Here is a 17,450-nt window from a genome sequence, read left to right on the forward strand (position 1 = left end):
CAAAGGATAGGAAGGGCCCAAAGGGAATGATAAGCTGGGATTCTGGTGAACTCTGAAAAAAACAGTCGCACAGACTTCTTTGAGAGGGAAAATTTGTATTAATAGTTCTTACCCATCTCGAATATTACACGTGAAAATCTTCATTAGATTATTTTACTTTGCTTGAATCGTCTCTATTAACTCTTCGAACAAAGTTTGCACTTTGGGCAGCACTGTGCGTGAGTGGTTAGCATTGTTTCATAGTTCCGAGTTCCAGGTTCAAATCCCAGCTCTAGTGCCCGCTATTCCTTTCAAATAAAATGTCTCCTTTACAAGAGACCATCTGTCTTCATTGTTCATTTTTCATGTTATGTTCAGACTGATGCCTTCAAGTGCAATGTGGTTATCATACTTACCAGTGCCATTTTGAATTTGAAACTGAAGCAAGTGGAACCAACCAGTGTTGAGTGGGTACTGTTCAATTGAGATGCAGAATTTATGCACTAATGACATCAATTTGAAGATTTCTATTTTTAGTTGCTGTACAAGGAGGGGCAAGGGTTTATAGTACCCAGTCTGCGGAAATGTACTGTGTGGTCACATTTGTCACTGCTTTGTTAAACGTACAGTGACTTCTTTTGCTCTCTTATGCATCAAGAGTGGACTATTATATCACATAGAAGAACAGCAAAGCTGCTCATTAGCAGTGAAACTACAGCATATAGCTGTGGTTTGAGCCAAAGGCAATATTTTGGGTCTAAAGTACTGTAATAGGGAATTTTCCTGATTGCTGAACCCATCTTATAATATTTAACTCGGGCCCATGATTTAATGTCCTAAATCTGTACTGAACAAACATGAATCCATCTCAAATGCCACTTTTCTATTGAGTTTGCAACAATTCCTATCATATCCTCTTAGAGACAAAAAAAAAAAAAAAAAAAAGGTACTCTGAGTCCCTCACCCTGCTGGCTGGAAAGGAATCACCAGGAGTGAATTTGCATGATTGGTTGGTGACAGTGGGAATACATGTGCCCCTGGCCAGTTGATGTCACTTTCCACGTGGCTGCCATTTGTCCTCTCATGTTATGGAAACAGGTCAGTGCCAGCCAGGCAGGGAAAAATACGTCACGCTTCATTTAGTGGCAGTGGGCCTGATGTAGGCTCCAGTCTACTTTATTTGTGTGTCTTTTTGCATTTTCTCATTTGATTGTGTTCTCTTGTCACTTAGTCATCACATATGACTTTTTCCTGGTCCATGTTCACTGCCCTTGATGCTGTCACACACCTAATTATCTGAAGGCGTGAAGCTGAAGCGGCTGTATAAATTTGCACGTTGGACAGTCATCGCATTTCCCCACGTCAGCCTGTTCTATGTCAGGCAAATGAATGCTCTGCTGGTACGCCTCTAATGCCAATTTTCCGTGGTGTCAGTATGAACGTGAATTCTAGTTGCAATGAGCAGACCATCTTTCCACAAATAGTTGTTCCGCTAATAGATGCCATCCATTACAACAGATAAATGGCTCCCCCCAAGTAGGCGCTCAATTAATAACCTCTATTCTAAAACTCTTAAGCTTTTGTTGTTCACACACAGAGATTGAGCCTAGAGTTAGATCAGCTCCCAGTGTTAGATTGGCTCCACCTTTCACCTGCTCGTCTCTAGTTTGAGAGAGACATCAATGCCATTTTCCTCGTCCCCCTTTCTTTCTTGCTTCACTGGGAAATGTCTTGACAGACAAAAGCAGTTTGGGGCCATGAAATTCATTTTCAGTCTGACTGTGGTCAGCATTAACAGCCTACTTCAAATGCTCTCTTCAAAAGAGGTATTGGGTTAAAATTGAAAACCGTTGTTGCATCAGTCGTCATTGATAGATAACCACCTTGCGGCATTTGTGTTTTCCTATTTTTGACGAGTACTTTGAGGCGATCCCCGTCATGGTCAACTATTATTAGTGTCTGATGAGAGTTAAAAGCCTACTCCTGTAGTCTTAAGTAATTGTAGTGAGTTAAAATGTACTCTCTCCCAGTGTTAAATATTTTCACCATTTTACAAGTGTTGATCTGACTCTGGAAAGTGTGGAGCTATATAAACGCTGAAAAATCAGATCAAATGCAAGCAAGAAAAAGACTTGAGCCAGATTGCCGCCTGTCAAATTTCTCTCATCTGTCAGGAAATGTTATGACAACAAAAGCTGCCCTGCACCTGCATGGGCCTCCTTGTGCTTCTTGGGGCTCTGTGTGCATGTGTTTGTCCAACGCAAGTGCACTTGGCCCTAAGCAGATTAAAATTGTTCATGGGAATGTAGATAGTGGGAGAGTTGGGCATGTTGTGGTGGCCAGGAAATAATTTGACCATTGTGCAAAAGCAAGCTAGGAGTGGAAGAAAAGAAGAAAAGGTTGAGGAATGAGGACCCTTGGGGTTGGGACTCCAGCTGAGAGGCTTCTGTAGATTTTCTGCTCGAACATCAAGTCTGACGTTATTTCAGTGAGGTCAATTAGTCAGCTGGCAATTGTGTGGATGTTTTGTGCAATGGTGGGGGGCCCAGGAGCCAACTGGTTGGATATAAGAACTCTGATTTGTGGAGGTGTAAGCCCTCTGTCATTCCCTTTCTGTGTAAATTCTTTAAGTTGTCTTTGTAGAAAGTGGTATTGGTCATATAGGTTGGTATCCACAATAGAGAAACTTTTAATTCCTTGTTCCTTCACATTTTAAAAATAGAGTTAACATAAGGACCTATTCTAAAATCCATCCATCCATCTTCATTTGGATGTTGGGCGGCCTATCCTAACTAATTTGAGGTGAAAGGTGAGATACGCACTGAACTGGCCCCCTGTCAATTGCATGGCACATATTGACAGTTACATTCAAATTCAAACCCATGGACAAATTAGTCTTCAAGGAACCAAGCATGCATGTTTTCTGAATGTAAAGCCAGAGAAACCCAGACAAGTAACAGATTCCATACAGGAAGTTTATACAGCCAGCCCATATAGGAACTCCATACAGGAAGGCAAAAGCTGAGATTCAAACACCAAATGTCAGAACTGTGAGGCAGATATGCTAACCAACAGTCCAATGCCTAAAATCTATCACCTGTTTAATTCCAGATTGTGGATTACCAATACAGTATTGGTCAACTATGTTTTTTTATTTGTTTGTTTGTTTGTTTTTTTCATGCTGAAATACAATCTTTTGATATTTTACTTTTAAGCCATCACCATACTTCTTGTTTATGTTGTGTCTTTCTGAAACATTAAGATATAACTTAAGACAAGTATGCTATTACCATAACGTAATAATTATTATGAAGTCCTGGATTCTGCCATAATGTTTGAAGACCTGCTTGTCCATTAAGCTTATTGAACTAGCCTCCCGCTGCCTCGAGACATGTGGAGACAACGAGCTTTGCAACGCTATTAACCTCCTTACATAGGGGCTTTGTTCCATCATCTGGTGCGCATGGAGTGCATTGGGGGCATTTGAGGCACAGGTGTGTCTTATATTGCAGCCCAACCGTGAGGTGGAGGGCCTGCATTGCTACAGGCAATTAAGAATGGTCAGTCTCATGCACTTAACGTCTTCTATACTTGCATGTAAAGACAAGCTTGTGTTATAGACCACTGTCCAAGCAATATATTTTGACAGTTGTGGTGATAAATGTATTTAGGCATGTGTGTCTTTTCAGATACATTCAGGCACGACTGGGTGATGTTTATCTGGGTAAACTAAGAATAGGTATTCCATATTTTACTTGTGTTTTAATAGATTTCTTGGAAACTGGTCATTGTTCCTCTTTTTATCTTTATGTTATGTGTCTTGCTGTTTTTGCTTTGTGCTGGATTTTGCTGAATGTCGTTTGTAAAGGTCAGCGCTCAAGGAAAGGGTGAAAGACCAACTTTTCAACAAAGATCCTTACATAAACATTTGAACGCAAGACCAGCACGGACAAGGCAGGAGGCCGCTGCCGCAAGAAAATATTTAAACGTTCACTTGTTCCCCAAGAGACTGAAGAGGACAAAGCTAGAGAACTGCTGGGCCTTTCATCCACACTTTCCCAGGTTATGTCCCGAGGGGATCTGGCTTTTCAGGAGCACTGGACTGGAACAACACGAACTTGCTGAACCAGTAGCATAAAGAGATTTTCACATACGTCCACGTGTGAGATGGCCTGTATTGTCTTCACACATCCTGGCCATCATTGTCTTTACACCATCTTTGCTAGCTGACAAGCAGATTTCACAACAACTGTGAGCACTTGAACAATGGACAACATCTGACCTCACCCAGTTTACTAAGAAATGGTATAGCCGCTCTACTTGCTGAGAGACCGTTAGATTATCAGCCCTTTACAGGAAATGACAGTCATACAGCTGTAACTACTTCATTACGCTTCACATCCATCAAAAACAATTATCTGCAAGACTTTTTGTGACATTCAGTAGTTTACTACTTTAGCAGGATCACCCTACCACTGAAAGGAACTCCGCTCCCAACGTGTGATGTGGGTGCATGTCATTGATTATGACTTGATTTCCAGCTGAAGACACCCTTGGTTCGGTTAGCTGTAAACTTGCAGAGTCTGGGTTGAAAGGTGAATGGCTTTGCTGGATAGTTGGTTTAGAAAACACTATCTTCAGGGATACAATGGCTTGTCAAAGGTACTGTTTTTGTTGCCTTCTTGGGAGTCCTTAACCCTATGCACGATTCAAACTTGCAGCCTGATAATGTGTCCTTTAGGGTACTTTAGTGTAGGTCTTACCTCAAGAGACGGAAAGAGACACTTACTGTACCCCTACATTTGGCGTCTTCTAAATCTATATTGCTCTGACCTGATACCCCTTTTGCTGCTATACTCATTTTATGTCGTCCTCCCGTCCTTTTTCTGTGAATTTTTACCCATAAATATGAGGTGTTGAGCCTGCAGCAGCCTTCCAACCGCACTCTGCAAAAGCCATGACTGTTAAAAGACACGTGGCCCTGGTAGAACAGACATAAATGCATCCTGATGTGAAAACCGGTGAAGTCCCTTATAGATTGACGGATGAGATAGCGAGACGAAAGGTTACAGGCTGCTGACGGCCAGAAAAAAAGAGAGACAAAATGAAAAGAAATCAGGGAAGGGAATGCGTCCTGGCTGCTGAGATGGAGTTGGCACCATGTTCCCTGCTTCTGACCTTCACTTAGTTTCGGTAAATTATATCTCTTAAGATGGAAAATATGCAGCGGTAGAACTTGAGAGACCCCCACTCCGCCCCCACCAACTCTTCTGTCTGCTTTACTTCTTTTCAGAAATGCTTCATCCATCTATAGCACCTCCTTTTTTGCATGATTTATTCTCTGGTCTCTATTAAGTCGTTTCCTTCTTTGGTGACTCCAGTTTTACGTTATCCATCCATCACACTGCTCCATCTTGCGCTTCCACGTACAGTGTGTGTGTGTGTGTGTGTGTGTGTGTGTGTGTGTGTGTGTTTTTGTATCTTCTGCTTTCCCCTCTCGCTCTCCACAGTTATGCTATTTTCTGCTATGCACGGAGGATGCATTTAGCTTGCGGTCGCTTGGGAAGTAATGGCTACATTAGTATGGGGGTCTGCTGAATTACTACCTTCTCAGAGCAGCAATGGGTTCTGCGCGCACTGATGCAAACTTTCCACTGAGCCGAACCCGTCCACTTCGGATGGCCACTAGTGCTTTCAGCTGCGTGTTGCACCCATTTCCAGGCCACAGCCCAGGCTGGCAGGCACCCACCAGGCACGCGGCGTCGGCCTGGCCAGTGGTCACCCCTGTTTATGTTTGCTTAACGTGGTGGCGGCTTTCGCACTGCGCTGAGGCGAAGGGAAGCATCAGACGGTCTGGCACGCTCCCACCCTCGAACAAAGCACTCTGACGCTCGCCAAGTTGCGACTGCTGTGGCACTGCAAGTGACTTTTGGCACTCATCGCTGCACACCAGACACAAGTCAATTCTGGTTCCTTGTGAGTGTACATGAGGCAGTAAGGCACCCTAGCTGTACAAATGATTTGATTATGTTGCAGTTTCATGGTTTTGAATTGTGGTTGTACTTGACATAATTAATTTAACAACAAAAAGTTATCAAACTGAATTCAGGGGATTCTAGGGTTATGACTTGGTACCATTCCTGCGGAAGCAGCATAACATGAAATTGTTCTTAAAATCACAAGACCAAACATACACTTTTCAAAATCAAAAACCAGTGTTCCCTCTAAGCTGCGCGCGTGCGCAATAGCGCAGTGCTCTCACCCTTCAGTGCACAGCAAATGTCTGCAGCGCAATAAGAAAGAAATCCTAACCTGAGCTGTATGTAATGTTTGTATTTTTTAAATTATCTTCCTATTAAGAAATTAAAAACTGTATTTAGCACATGTGGCTAATGGAGTGGGAAAGAAAAATGTGAGCAAAAAGGACGGAGCAGTTCCGTCCAAAATGAATGGGCATCATGTCACTACAAGGACGTCGGCCGGCACGTACCACTCACACAACAGGACACCATTCACCATGCTTAAAATGTCCTGTGTGATTAAAATCAAGTAACAAACTAGAGCTTATTCTAATCGTGACACACATCTGATATATAAGTGGTTTGAATTATTTGTAAGATACATACATCATGTAATTTATGATCTCAGGTTTTGGACAGGTATGATACTGGTTTGGTCGCCATGTGCATGTCTGATGTTGCCAAGGGAATACTGTATAGAAATGGACTAACAGTTTGGTTTACATTTGAAAGCCAATTTTGTCCTGATGGGCTTTGCTTTAATTTCATTGTTCATGGTTCTGACAACAAGAGACGGACAAATCCTTGAGTAGCCCTCATAGATATAGCTTATAAGAGAAAATTTATAAATGAAGTCTTAACAATGAAATGTGCATATAGAGCTTGTTGCAGACTTATTGGTACAACCATATGCCCACATGGTGGTATTCTTACCATATAGAGACAGTAATTAAGATGAAAACAGCAGCAAAATCAACATTTTCAAGATCATTAGGCTTAGTGGAAGGCAACGTAAGATGGCCGCCAGTGGCTTCGCTTCTCGCTATGGTGAATAAGTCAATCAATCAATCAATCAATCAATCAACTTTATTTATATAGCACCTTTCATACATTTAAAATGCAACTCAAAGTGCTGGACATCCATAATGCAATAAAATAAAAGAAAGAAAAAGCCCCCCCATCCCCATGATCGTACCCACAGACACACCCAAAACCCAACAAACACATGAAAACCACAACATGGCGGGGCACAGATGTACCCTGTAAGGAAAGGCACCCAGGAGGAGTTCATCCACAGTGAGATGGATGAAGACCAAGCATCCCTCTCACTGTGGAGGCTCCCCCATGAGAAAACACTGGAGCTAAAAATTTTATAACTACCAAATAAAAACATTTAAACACTAAAAGAAAACGGTTAAACACGATAGAAAAAATAAATAAATAAAAACAAAGCTACAAGACAATATAGATTAAAAGTTGAATAAATAAAAGGGGATAAAAAAGTAAAAATAATAATAAGTAAAATAAAATAAAATAAAATAAAAATAAAAAAGGTCAATCAAATGCCAAACTAAAAAAGTAAGTCTTAAGCCTCCTCTTAAAAACATAAATATTCTCTGCAGACCTGATGCTCTCTGGCATGCCATTCCATAGGTGAGGACCATAGTGGCTAAAGGCAGCTTCACCATGTGTCTTGGTCCTCACCTTTGGAATAGTTAAAAGGCCGCTGCCAGAAGACCTCAGAGGCCGCGAGGGGTAATAGGGTAAAAGCAAGTCAGATAAAGAAGATGGGCCAAGACCGTTAAGACATTTAAAAACTAATAAAAGCACCTTAAAATCAATCCTGAAACGCACGGGGAGCCAATGCAGCGATTTTAAAACTGGTGTAATGTGCTCCCGCCCTCCGGTCCCCGTCAGCACACGTGCAGCTGAGTTCTGAAGGAGCTGTAGGACTGAAATATTCTTTTATAAGAATAAGTGGCATTGTGAGTCCATTCATATATAAGTCCATGGATGTTGCTCACCGTAGTCCAAGGAACGCTCAAGAGGTTTGTGATCTACATGCATTAATCAGACAAGTCCCCTGTGCAACAAATTACATTCATTCAGCAAGGGGGACTCTTTGCTCATCTTCTATGGGGTATATGCCACGGAAGAGGCGGGACTGTTTTTGCACAACAGTTTGTTTCCGGTTCGGTTAGCGACGTGTGGGCTGCGTCAAAAATACTTTTGCTTCCGACTTTGTGCCCTTCGGTTGCGCGTTCGCAACCCGGACCGGAAACAAACTGATGTGCAAAATCCCATCCCGCCTCTTCCGTGGCATATACCCCATACAAATTGAATGGGAGCAGTACGGTCTGAAAGACATTTATGGCATTAAATGGAAGTCAGAAACATAACAAACATAACTTCTTGTTAAGCTGAAGATTTGGAACAGTACATTTATGATTCTGATAAAATGTCAAAAATCGTCATATAGTGGGCTGAAAATGTTACATATATTTTACATTGTTTTGAATTTTCAGATACGCAAAAGAACCTCTTTGCACCTACATGTCTGTTTAGCCTTGACCAAACAGGATCCATAAACAAGGGGTCTAATGACTACAGATCACCCTGTAGAATAATTTGCCATATCCTGGTCTGTTACCCGTTCACTAGATCACCACTAATCAGCTACAAGACGCTTGTGACTGTCCAGACCCTTCTTACTGACACGATTAGCAGTGTGTGCCTGTGTGTGCGTGTGTTAAGTTCTAATAAACACATGTGAAACTCACATCACCCTATTACTGTGTTTTCAGCAGTCGGCCTAAACAGGTGTCTGTTGGCTAGAAGTCGGTGGGCCAATTCCTGCAGGCTTAGGGTTCATAGGCCAGGGTTCAAGGGTCACTTCAGCAGGGGGGATGTTTAAGCCTGTCATTATGTTCTGCCAGTCATCATTTGTGTTTAGGCTGGATGGACATATTTAAGAGTAAAGGTAATTAGTCGGACTGATGTGGGTTTCAACTGTCTCACATCTTTTCTTAATACACACACACACACACACATATATATATATATATATATATATATATATATATAGTGAAGGTATAGTGATAGGTAGGTCGTCGTGGTTTTGGGGTACTTTCTGCTCCAAATATTTCATGGGAAGTCAGTGAGTAAACCAATTCTAATAAAAGTTATGCAAAGGAGAAAAGGACTTGAAATATAAACATATTGCAGCCCTAAATTCTTAATTTATTTTTTCTTCCTAATAAAATAAACTATGAAATATGAAACTTGAAGATGAAACATGATCACGAATGGTCTTCCACAAGTGAGTCACCCCGACATCCTGCCCCAAAATGCACACGGGCTATATTGACTTGTAAATACAAGAGTGTCATGTCCCTTTAGGCTACTTGGGGAGGGGTGGTGGGAAAAACAAACAAACAAACTATTAAACCATCACATTTTCATTTTCTTTATGTGACCAAACATTTTTAGATATCACATCCATGATAAGTTATCAATAAAGCACTTATCACAGGCCACATCAAATGGCAAATAATCTTTTAATTGACACAAAATTATTAAATCTAATTTCCCACTGCGGTAATATGACGTCATTTAAGCAAGAAAATACCACAAGGAGCAACAATAAAATAACCAAACTTTGGCTGATTACATGAGAATAGTGTTGTCTTACCATAAGTGGTGATGAATATGCATGGTCCCAGACGAGTCCAGACCAGTCTCCAAGCACCACACATACACTAAGCTGCAACGTTTCGAATAATATTCCACACATAAAGCATTTCCTCATTTACCACAAGTGGGTTCCTCGATTTATATATGACTAAATGTGACATGTGCCGAATGTATTTGCACTGGTTTCCCCGGAGCAAATGTCTCGCCTAATTTTTTTTTTTTTTTTTTGTGGCTGGTTACGTGCCCATTCCTTCGATGGACACTTGTTACAACATCCATCTAAGATTACCTCCCTCAGATAGAGATATCTATCAAAAAATAGAAAGAAAAAGGTTCCAAGTTGCTTATGAGAGCCAAACTTCAATTTTATAAATTCTGCTTTGTTCCCATAAATTCACCTAAATTCCCATGGAAAGTTTCCGATTCTGAAAATTCCCTGGATTTTGCTACCCTTATAATAAGTGATTATCGCAGAATTCGAACATAGACATTAAAGATTTTAACTGCTGAATCCATTTAACTCCACTGCTAATCAAAACAGCAGCACCGCAGCACATAAAACAGTCTCTCGTCTCAATTAAGATGTGGAGGCTTCGTTGTTAACGACCTGCCTGATGACCTCACATCTTATATGTGAAGGTGACATAGTGATTGGCGTTCCAGCAGACTCTGAGATGTGGTCGCAATTTTGATCGTGCCCATGATTATGTACTGGAGATCAATGATACTGGCATGCTCCACCCTGTTGGCCTCTGTGTTTGAAACTTCTCTGTGTTCATCTTATTCATTTTGTTTCATTTGGCAAATGGTAACATAGTTGATCGTTTTATTTTTAAAATATATTTCCCAACTTTTTATTTTTTATTATATAAATGCCCATGTACATATAAAGGCCTCCATCCATCTGCAATTGCAGAAATAAACTAGCTAGAAATTAGATGCAATGGATTCCCGAATTGACATCTGAAACTGTTTAACCACCATCACTGGAGTTCACCACTGAAGTTTTTAAACTCGGCCTCTGGCATTTCTTCTCACTTCTGGCACTAAAAACAGCTGTTCAGCTTGATTCTTCACTTCATCCCAGCTGTTTTCCTTATCTTCTTTTTTTTTTTTTTTCAAGGCCACGTGAGGTTAAAAAGCTTACTTTGGGCTGACAAACCCTCAACTCACTGCACTCAGTCCAAGTGAGTCGTCTTGAAGGCTAATGAGGGATTATTTTTATCTGACTTATCTTCCGGAAGACTGGTCTGAATTTGACACATTGTGGACGGATGGCTTTTAGCAACATACACTCCTGTTCTGTCCTCTTGAAATCTTTCTACCTACACGGGGGTATCCCAATGTCTGACCCAGGGGTCTCAAGCTTTTTTGTTTTATTGGCCCGCGGTATATACTAAAGACAAACTATTTGCTTGGTCATCTGTAAGACAATGTTCAAAAGTAACCTGCTTAGCATTGACTTCAAGTGGATTTGTTTTAGCATGTTTATCAAGTTTAATGTATTCCTTGGACACCTTCTATATAATTCTTCTATTTATCACCCTCTTTATTCCACTTAAGAAAATAGCTTGCTCCACATCCTCATGAATAAAATGCCTTTACTGGTTGATCATCATTTTTCATCTCCATCATTACGCTTGTAAAGAATGTCACAACCTACAATCTTCTTGGCATCAGGCTTGATTACATTCCATTGAATAGCCAGATCTCTGTTGGTCCCTCCTTACACCAAGTTTCTGGGAAAACACAGGGGGTATAGTCACCTATTCCGAATCATAAATCCTAGCTGTCCAAGCAAGATACTCTTTAGAAACCAAGAAATCATTATTTCTGAGCGAGTTCTATAAATCAACACTCAATTCAAGCCTCAATTTAGTCACTAGTGTCAAGCTTCGCCACAGAGAGGAATGGCACTGGCATGGAACTTCATTTATATTGCACTTTTCCACCTTACAAGGCCCTCAAAGCGCTTTACATTTTGACTACCCATTCACCTGCTGATGACGCAGCATCAGGAGCAATTGGGGGTTCAGTATCTTGCTCAAGGATACTTCGACGTGGTCACAATGGCATGGGATTGAACCCACAACCTCTGGGTTGGAAGACGACCACCATACCACTGAGCCACACTGCCCCACAGGAAGACTTGAAAGTATGTAGATTTTGAAGGAAATTGGTGCATCACTAGTCAGGTTTATTTAAACAGTGACTACTTCAAGAAAAGTGACACAAACAAGGCAGTTGGCCGAGCTCCCACTTTGTGGAGCTGAGTTGTCAGAGATATTGCAAACTGTACTATAACTTGATGATCATTGCTGCAAAATTTGGTGTGTTTTTAAATCTGGGGAAGGCTTCAAATCCTAACTTAACCCTAACTATCACGCTGTTTTACCTACGATTAAGAGATCCAAGCACCTAGCACCGGTGCATGCTGGGACTGGTATGCGGAGCGTATATGTTGGAGCGTTCTTGGCTGAATACAAGCGAAGTCTTGTCAAAATGGCTGTGATTCTCACTTGGCATGTTGCAGCCTCTTTTTTTTTTTTTCTAGGTTGTTTTTAAAGACACAATGTCTTCTCTGTTTGCAATGGGGCCCAGTTCCTCTCTTTAATAATGCTGCAGGGAGGATTGTGATCTGCCCGTGCTGAAAAAAGAACAACATTCAACAGCTTGTGCAACATGATTGGCAGCTGACACATCCAGCCAAAGTAGTTGGCTGTTAGAAAAGGAAATTAGGTTGCACCGTGTGCCAGGAACTCATCAGATTTAACTCAGATTAATTTATTCATTAAATACTGCGGGAGGTTTCACACGATAAAGGTTACAAATTGCATATCTGGACACAAGCTCGCACCAATGGGTAATGCATTGATTATCACATATGATTATCCTGTGGCTAGAGATGAGTGTAATCGTCTGGATATTAGCGTATGAAAACAGGTCAGGACCGACAAACTTATGACCAAAAATCTTCATATATTGGACAATGCCGACGACTCCCGAGTCACGGCTACATTAATTGTGACATGAATCAGAATGTAGCCAGTCAAAAGGCCATCTGATTGAGAACCAGGAAAGCGGGCTTGAAACAAACATATCCTACCCAAAACGCAAAGTTACTAGGATGACACCAACCATTAGCTTGCTGAATTGACTGTAAAGTCTGTTTCCAGGATTTTTTTTACACACTTCTTTTAGATCATAATTTTTTCCATTTAAAAAAAATAAAAAATGCCTCTTGACCACCATCATGCGGTCCTTTCATGTCCTATGCCGGATTGTGTCATGTGATTCCCAGCTGTTGCTCTGTTTTTTCTTTGTTTTTGTGAGATCACATGAGATACGAAGTGCCGCACCAGCCACGAGACCATTCACTCAGGTTCTCGTTGCACAAAAAGGTTCATACGGCTCTAGCATGTCGAGGGGTGTACGTGTTGTTGGCGCTATTGACCGTCGTACAAGCAGAGTTGTTTTGAAATCTGTTCTCGGAGCGACAAGAAACCAGGGTCGAGACGTGCTCACTAGGCTGCCTAGTAATGGGAGCTGCAACATTCTGGCTGTACTGCAGTTTATAGCTCCTTTAGACTTAAGTCTCTCCATGTCAGGTTTCGATACTCTTTCGAAGAGAACAAAAGTCCAGGAATGTATTTATGAGGATTTCCAGTCATGAGATGACTTTGTGATGGAGGTCTGACTTAACCCCAGTCGCTTACCACCTTGAACAATAGAAATAAACATGAGTTCAATGTACTTCTCATGTGGTTAATATGATTGCTCATCTCACCACCTCATACAATATAGATATGCAAAACTGCTACAAGTAATACACAGAGTCAGGAAAGTTACAGAAATTCCTCATTGCGTAACCAACTCTGCAACAAGGGGACTGCTGGAGGACCCTCGTAGTTTCTTTGTTCTAACCTACTTACCTGACTTTCATATTACATTGCGAGTTCATTTTACTGGGTACAAATGTCAAGAGTAGTTTGCTTGAAAAAATCAACTAGAGTCACACGACTGTCTGTTTTCATATGAAATGATGTCCTAAACAGTATGTGAAATGAGTCACATGTGTTAGCGCGTGTGCATGCTGTCAAGGACAAGCCCAAGTAAAACTCTTCCTTCTGCTTTTAAATATGTATCGCTGCTTTATGTCAGATTAGATTCTGCACACGCTGGCGGGCGGGCCTTGTTTATACGCACATGAGAGGAACTGCATCTTGTGTGTTATTAGTCCTTGGGAAAAGATTAATGGCGAGCGAAGGTGGAATGTGTGGCAGAAGAGCGAGCGAGCAAGCAAGCGGTGGAAACTAGGCAAGAGCCAACAAACAGAGCCAGAGAAGCAGCTTCTAAAAACAAAGTGGTGCTGTGCTTTTTCCCCTCCCGACTCAGCGTTTCTTTTTTTGCACTTTTCGCAATCCTTTTTGTGTTCATTAGCATGCAGCCACATAGTATAATGAATGTTCTCCTTAGGCACTTCCTGGTTTGTCATGTGCAAATTCTGCCATTGGCTTTGGAAAACACAACTTTTCTTGTGGAACCAGTTTGTCATTTATTTATTTTTGCACTCCATTCCATTCCATTCGGCAGTCTGTGGAACGTGAAAGCGCTTAATAAGGTTGGGTTCAGGTAACTGTAAGGTTGGTGGTACATGCATGGTTAGCAGGGCCTTTTAGAAAGCAAAAATAATCACTAAGTATGCCTATATGAGAAGGCTGCACACCTGTTGAAAAGGATTTGGTCATCTGAAAAAATTAGATCATGATAAATAATTAGAAAACTTTGATTAACTGATGAATCAAATAAGGCTCAGCTGTTCTTGTTGGCTTTTCCTGACCTTTTTGCTTGTTTTCTCGCGGAAGGCTGAGGATTTTATGCTAACGCTGACTGCTATCTGGAACTGTTCATCATTCCTTGCACTCGACTAGGACCCCCATTCAAACGTTAAATGTGGTGTTCTTGAAGGTGATGAGCAATGTTGTGTTTGCACCAAACATGCCTTTCAAAATCAGTTCTGTTTAGGATTTACTGACACCGAAACCACCCTTTTTGGATACCTGTTGTGTTGCATGTTGAATTAAGTTTAAAACTCTAGAAAAGCAATCACATTTTTGACTTGAATACGCAGCCACTAGAAAGACAAAGATGAATATTTTATCTTTTTTTTTTTAAATTATTATTATTATGCCATAATGCACATAACTGTTCATCTTAAAGGAACAGTTCGCTTTTTTGACATGAATCTCTGTTTCATCCTCACCTCCAGTGTGTTCGATCATCACTGACATACCCCTGACAGCGTTCTGTGACACGAGTTCTGGTCCAGTGTTGGTCGAGAGGACAGTAGTCCGGCAAGTTGACTTGGGTCACGGAAAGAAAGCGTTTATCTTCTAAAAACAATTAGTGTTTAAAAGAGTGATACATTTGCATCACTAAACTCCTTTCTGATAAAAGTCAGACGCCATTTCCGCCGGGCACTATTTTTCCGTTCGTTCGTATCTTATTTTAGAAGATAAACACTTTATTTCCGTGACACAAGTCAACTTGCCGGACTACTGTCCTCTCGACCAACACCGGACCAGAACTCATGTCACAGAACGCTGTCAGGGGTAAGTCAGTGATGATCGCACACACTGGAGGTGAGGATGAAATTGAGATTCATGTAAAAAAATCTGTTCCTTTAAGTCATTCGCTATGTGAACCATGGTGGCATGGCTCAGTGTTAGAATGGTCGCCTCTCAATTGTGACATTGTGTGTTCAATCGTCAGCCCTTGTGACCATGTCAACAAGACACTGACCCCCAATTTTCTCCCAATGGACCTGGCAGCATCCTGCATGGCATCAGCAGACCACTGGTGTATGATTGTGTGTGTGAATGGATGAATGTGAGGCATTTTAAAGTGCTTTGGGCATCATATTTACCATTTACCAACCAGGAAGTAGTCTGCCTGTGTAACAACACGGAACAGCACACTATAATTTTTATTTATTTCTTTTTTGCGCTTTTTGCTGCTCATATAGAGTGAAGCAAACTTAAATTCTCCGGTTTGCCAACCTGCCATGTTGAAAGCAGATGTCACTATCCGACAGATATTACGTTACAAAAGCCACTGCTAAGGCAAGATAAATCATCTATTACGCTCTTATGTGGCAATTTCTGCGGGATCTGAAAAAGTCCAGTGAAATTTGAGGTCATTCACTGCAGATCCAAAGATGATGCAGATGTTCAAATAAATAATGTGGCGACCAGATTTGATTGTCCACCAATGTGTGACTGTCACATTGTTCTCGGCTCCCCAAGTGCAGCCTTGAATATTGATTTCAGTCCGGGACAAGTTGAGAGCTGCGATCAATTTATTCCAATATGACGGGGGAGGAGGAGATAAATATAAGGTTGATAATTGAGGACAGTGTCGCTTGGAGCAACAATAAGGAACAATGAGTGGTGGTGTCTGTGAGCATCACAGTTGGCTGACATCCATGGGACTAGGTTCCTCTGCACACACACCTCTCTTTTTCACACATGAACATTAGCAGATGCCTATGTAGCGAAATGCATGCATTGTTTCAGCTACAGGCATTGCTGTTGCATGACATCATCACCTGTTTTCTTTACCTGAAGCCGCTCCACCATGTTCACATGTGCTCACGATTAGGACCCATCTGTTGCTCTCTCCTTACCGTTTTCTCAAAAATTCTTCCTAAAGACTAATGGAAGGATGGAAAGTTATGGCGACCTAACCCACAGGGGGAGTTCATTGTGTTTTTATTTCTCGGAAGTTGGCTTACAATGAGCAAATTGACTCAGTGGGGTCTTTTTTTTATGGGTTGAGGTAGTTACTTTCTTGGGACAGTTTATTAGTGTTTGTTTGTAGGGGTGTGCATGTGCATGTTGTTTTGATTCCCTGCCAGCATCACAGTCTTAAAACATATGGGTGGCCAGCCTGCATATAGTGTTGGTTTATAGAACTTGCTCGTAAAAGCACAACCCTGTGAGTCAATCACAAATGATCATTAGAGCTTGAAGATCTTGTTCACACACTCAAGTTGCTCGTAAATAGTCCGATTCTAGCTGGTTTTGAATAGTAGTGCCCTGGATCAAACAATTCAATAGGCGATCATTAATAATTGATTGTATTTGTCAATAACGATGTTTTCCTCATATAAACTTAAAAAAATAAAAAAATAAATAAATTATTACATCATCTTGAGTAAGCCAGGCTTGAGTCTCTTTATTTGAGTTTTGGGAACAGTTTAAGACATACAGATTGAAATGTGTTATGTTATTGCTAACTTTGATTTTTAGCATTAGCATTCCCATTCCACAGACTGTTGAAACACCGTGTTCATCAATTGTTTTCACCGTCTTTAAGAGTTTAAAGCTTGTGCTACAGACACACGCAGAGCTAGACTGAATCAGCAACGACGAGAACGGACAGTGTGGTAGCATTTTTCTAGCATTAGCATTCTGCATGTCTGCGAGTCTGCAGACAGAAAAAGTACACACTAATATTCCCAGTAGGTATAAGAAGTTTGCACCCCCTTGTTAAAATGCCAGATTTTTGTGATATAAAACATGAGATCAAGATAACTAATTTGAAAACTTTGACTGATTAACCAAATAAGGCTCAGCTGTTCTAGTTGGCTTTCACTGGCCTTTTTGTTTGTTTGTTTTCTAGCAGAAGCCTGGTGGCAGTTTTATGCTGCTACGGACAGTGTGGTAGCATTTTTTTTTTTTTTTAGCATTGGCATTC

General features: G+C 41.1%; 1 protein-coding gene across 4 annotated transcripts in view; it reads left to right on the forward strand.

The window, feature by feature from the left end:
- The window catches only part of LOC144023334 (mitochondrial import inner membrane translocase subunit TIM16-like), a 113,030-nt gene that overhangs the window by 39,933 nt on the left and 55,647 nt on the right, over positions 1 to 17,450 (forward strand). The gene's annotated exons all lie outside the window — the stretch shown is intronic.

The sequence above is a fragment of the Festucalex cinctus genome, chromosome 1 (assembly GCF_051991245.1).
Source record: "Festucalex cinctus isolate MCC-2025b chromosome 1, RoL_Fcin_1.0, whole genome shotgun sequence".
NCBI lineage: Eukaryota > Metazoa > Chordata > Actinopteri > Syngnathiformes > Syngnathidae > Festucalex > Festucalex cinctus.